The sequence below is a fragment of the Pteropus alecto genome, unplaced genomic scaffold, assembly GCF_000325575.1.
Source record: "Pteropus alecto unplaced genomic scaffold, ASM32557v1 scaffold251, whole genome shotgun sequence".
NCBI classification, from domain to species: Eukaryota; Metazoa; Chordata; class Mammalia; order Chiroptera; family Pteropodidae; genus Pteropus; species Pteropus alecto.
In genome coordinates this window covers 2,334,181-2,339,156 of record NW_006431048.1, presented here as the reverse complement: position 1 = coordinate 2,339,156, position 4,976 = coordinate 2,334,181, and the positions used below count along the sequence as shown (strand labels likewise).

Here is a 4,976-nt window from a genome sequence, read left to right as displayed (position 1 = left end):
AGGTTCCTTACTGTCCAGAGCATTGTAGATAATTCAAAAGACTTGATACTTTGTCTTGATATTTTCTCTCCTTTCCTTCCACCCCATCTTTCTCCCTTTTTTACTCTCTTTGTTGCGGTGATGAGTTCCTTCCAGAGGAAAAACAGGAAATCCAGAAAAGGTAGAGTACTTCAGTGTCCCATCAGTTTTTCTTCTCCAGTTTGACATTTACTAATCCCCAAATATATTTGAATTAAGATTCTGTTTTGCTAGCTGCCTTCCGGATTGTAATTCTGGTCTCCATCTAAGGCCAGGATCACCGGACATCTGAAAAATAATCAGATTCACCTAGAATGCAAGGAAAGAAAGACTTATTTTCAGAAAAAAAGGAAATCCAGACAACCAACACTGCAGAGAACAGAGCCTGAGCCCCTAAGCAACCTGCCAAGAGAACCAGAGGAACCAAATGAAGAGCCTTACTGCAGTTTATCATTTGAAAAGCTTTGTAGGAGGAGGGAGGTAGGGAAACTTACCGTTTTGTTCATGTGAAAATGTTTTCTGTCCTATCTCTTGACAGAGTAGTTCTGAGTTACCGAATTTATTCCTGGGTCTAGCAGTTTTTAATAGGTGGTTGCAGAGGTCCAGTTTCTTAACATGATAAAGAAAGATGGTATAACCTCCTGGGCCTAAAATGAAAAGTCACAGGAATGAGTGTTATCCCATCTCTACATTCTCTAGTACTCCCTAAAGAGTATAGTATGTTCTCTCAGACAGTGCCCTCTCCTGGCTAACATGTAAATTCTACATCATTTTTGATTCTGTAATCCTAGAACTTGTATCTTTAACACATCTGAAGATGAATGAATGCCTTCAGAAATCTCTAATTTATTTCTATCTAAATTATCAGATTCCACCCTTGTGCAAACTAGTAATTAGGCTGAAAGATTGAGAAATGATTCCTCTGGAAGTGACCACCTCATGATTTTTACCTTAGCTGTCCAAAGACTGAGAAATAACCAATTTGTTTATCTAAATGTCACCCCCAGCTTTTCTTCTGTGTACATTTAATCACAACATGGTGTTCTTTATCCAATGTGACTAATGGGTAACCTTGAGTACCCCAGAAGCAGAAGGAGCAAGTATATTAGTGGAGACCTTAGGGCCAGGAGGCTTCATGCTCAAATTATTAGATGTGCTCTGGGAAACTTGGAGGGTACTCCTTCCTGTTTTCTTGGAGAGCACTAGGATGTAAGTTGTCTGAGATACTCCTGCCTGCTTACTAGAAAATTGAATAGTGTGTATTTGGAATGGGGCTTTTGTTATTTCTCTTCAGAAAAGAGATTAATAATATATGGTCATAATAGCTAAACTCACTAATAATCCTTTGGACAAACAATCTGTTCATTTCACAGATAAAGAACTGTGAATCCTAGTGGAGGGTCTCTTTACTTTACTGGCTTTCCTTATCCCCAAATCAGTTAAGTGCCTCAAACCAGGAAGATAAAAATGCCTGATTTGGGCATTGTTACCCAGAGATACTCACTTGCCCTCAAATGAGAAGAACATGGGTGGAATCTAGGATTTTGGAAGCAAACAGTGCCATTCGGCTAAGAATATTCTCAAGCTCAATGACATGTAGGCCTCAGACATACTTGAGCCCTTGACATGAGATGGTCTGCCTTATGATGTATTTCCTGTACCCACTCTATAGGCCCAGCATCTTTGAACTGTCCTTTGCAGTGCCGAGATGTTACATTCTCAAACCTTACAGAAGCTTATAAAAATATTTAGATAGATACTCCTCTTAAAGTCATAAACTTGAAATGGTATAGTTTCTCCATTCCTGCCTCTCTCATCCCTTCTGTAAGCTTAATGTGATAAACTGCAGTAAGCCTTCATCCTCCTACATCTTTTCCCATATTGTATTACCCTCTACCTTTCTTGCTCAGGTGCTCAGGTGACTCAGGCGCTGTTCTCTGCAGAGTTTGATATCTGGGTTTATTTTTCTGATGTGAGCCTTTCTTTTCACTTGCTCTCCAGGTGAGCCTGGCATTTGCTAGGAACCAGAGTGGACCCGGCAAGTGGCCAGCAACAGAGTCCTGATCCAATTGGAGAAAGGGAACCAGGCGTACCTCAACCTGGAGTGGGAAACTTGATAGGAGGTCAGAAGTATTTCAGCTTTGGATTTTCATTTTCCTTATTTAAGGAACTGAGCACCAGAAGGTAGACACTGAGGAAGGAAAGAGAGAAAATATCAAATCTTCAGTATGCCTTTCAGATTTCAGTTGTGGCCTTATTTATCAAGTTATGGATAGTGAAAAATAATGGAATTAAAATTTATAAGCAATCAGAATTGCATGACAGGTCGTTTCCTTGCATGATGGAACATCATGTGTTTCCTTGGAACACTTAAAAGGACATAGAAGTAAAGATGATGGGTATTTTGACTACCATTTATTACTTTAGGTAGTACCATTTCTTAGGTTTGTTTTTTTTTTTTTTCCATTTCATGTTACTGATTTGTTTTTGAGTCACATGGTTACTTATGTTTTTGGCCATTTCTCTCATAACTTTATACAATTGTTTTTGCTATCAACTCTGGGCTTTCCCATTTCACAACTCTTTTTTTTTCTGTTAAATTCTAATCTAGGACCCAAGGCTTAAACTTTAAAAAGAACCAAAAAAGTGACCACAATACTCAGTGAAAAGAGAAGTTACAAAGTTCACAGTACAATAGTTTTTTAAAAACATACTTAATATTAAACACATTTGAAAGTTGCATCTTCCAACACCTTAGCATGGGCCTATACTCATGGGGTTGTAACTTTTTTTCTCTTTCTCCTTTCTTTCATTCAAACATATCTACATATATATCACACACATTTACATCTTGGTATAGAAAATTGCACAAATAAAGCTTGATGAGTTTTTATGAGGAAAAACATTAATGAGCACCATGTGTGTATGTTGTAATGCCTTATTAATGCATGAATATGATTGAGTTTTCTGTGGCCTTCTGGTTATAGGTATTCATCTGTTTGTGTCTCCAGTAATGGCAGAACTAATTTCTGATTTCCTTTCTTACCACGAGAGACCTTGAATCTTCTTTCTGTTCTGAGGTTATCATCATTGTGTACTTATTAGTAATAAACTTCACTCTGGTACATTTCTTCTTTTGCTGAGATGTCTTGATTTCCAGTTTTCTTCCTTCCATATTCAGGCTATTATTCACTTATTCCTAATTTTCCTAATCATTGTCACTCTTATTTTATTTTGCTTCTTCATTTTATTTACTTCAGTAACATCTGGAATTCCCTCTCATTTCCTGTGAGACCATTGGTCATGAGACAAATAGCAGTTTGAACTATGGCAGCAATTACTATTCTCATTGATAAGTCTTTAATATATTTTTTATCTACCCAGGTTATTGTTACTATTTCCCTTGCATTAAAATCACACTGCAATTTGTTTTCTCTTTGATATAGATTGGTATGTATGCTGAGCTTGCTCATTCTTTACAGATTTTTGCTTTTTCTCACAGTTTTTATTTCTTTGACTTAGTCTCTGCAGTATCTGACTACTCTGTTGAACTTTGAGCTGCTTCTGGTAGGAAAGTTTGCTTTCGTACTCACATCATACGTCTCTGTTTTACTAATTATTTTCCTAGTAAGCAAAAGAAATGACATATTAGGTGAACTGCATTTTCTTTTTAGTACCCACTAAATAATCTGGCATATTGTTAATTTGAAATTTGTGGCCCTAGAGACCAAAACTACAATTGGAAAGATTCTTGTCAATATTACAGATATATGTCAGAGAGGAAACTGTGAAAGAGGAAGCCAGAGAGAGAGGCTGGCTACGTAAGTATATTAGAAGAGGAGGCTATAAGCTAGTTCTCTTTGGCTGTGTGACATTACTCCAATCATTAGACAGATTGTTGGATCTTTTTCTTGATAAACTAGAAAAGCCAGGCTTCTCTGGGTGGTTGTGAAGAAACACCTGAGATTATGTGAATAATGCTTTGAAAATAGAAAGTACTGTACAAATGTAAAATTTCAATTCAGACACTGAAAAGAGTTTGAGCATTGGTTTCAGTAGTGATTTAATTAGAGATGATATGTGATGAATTTTTATTTTTGTGATAGTGTTTAAAAGTGAGATATACTTTATCTCACTTGTATATCTTAGATGTAAAGATTTCTTTGAATGTTTTCTTCTTTAATTGTCTTCTGCTGTGAATTTGCTGCCATTCATATGCCTTTGGACTGTGCTAATCAGATCGTCTTCTCATTTCTTCCGTCTCCCCCCCCCCACTTATGATAGATGTTTTAGTTTTTCATATGACAACTGCATTTCAGTTGAACCAAAAGCTTAGAAGAGTCACAACTCCATTTTTTGATGACTTTTATTGATCTCTCATTCAAGGAGCATACCACTGAATTTTTTTGTGTGTATATGCTTCAGTAAAGGATACAAAGAAAACAAAACAGGAGAAGGAAACAAGACTAAAGTTTAATTAAGAACTCCTAACTAAAATAGAATTCTAAGAGTTCATTCTTTGATTTTAATAGATTTTTCCTAGATTTCTTCATATTAGATTAAAGAGTAGGTTACTGTAGAGATGGGTAGAAATGTTACCTGCATTTTTCATTTGCCATAGTTTTTCTTCATACCTTCTGTTTACCAGTTTATCAATCTTAAAGAATGTTCTTTGAAAAAAGTCCTACCTCTGTGCCTTAGTTTGGAGCCTTCTCATCTGTTGGAAGCTCTTACACTCTGAAGTTGCCATTTCTACTGATTGTATGCCTGTTAACTCCTTTGGGCCTGCTTATTATTATTTAAAATATCTTTTCCCTTTTTCACTCTGCTTATATTTTGTACATTTTACAGTAACCACATCTCCCCATTTCACTTTACCTCTCCTATATAAATTATTTAATTTTATTTTTTATTAGATAATGTACATGATTTAAAGCAAAAGGCACAGTTTACAGTGA

The 4,976-nt window shown here is 36.1% G+C and overlaps 1 protein-coding gene and 1 long non-coding RNA gene across 2 annotated transcripts in view; one reads left to right on the top strand and one right to left on the bottom strand.

Annotated features, from left to right (window-relative positions):
• The window catches only part of KPNA1 (karyopherin subunit alpha 1), a 50,462-nt gene that overhangs the window by 28,007 nt on the left and 17,479 nt on the right, over nucleotides 1-4,976 (top strand). The gene's annotated exons all lie outside the window — the stretch shown is intronic.
• LOC112485780 lies at nucleotides 28-3,685 on the bottom strand. The gene is made up of 3 exons (XR_003048559.1): nucleotides 2,112-3,685; nucleotides 513-665; nucleotides 28-327 (listed from the first exon to the last, which is right to left on the bottom strand). It is a non-coding gene; the product is annotated as an uncharacterized LOC112485780 (long non-coding RNA).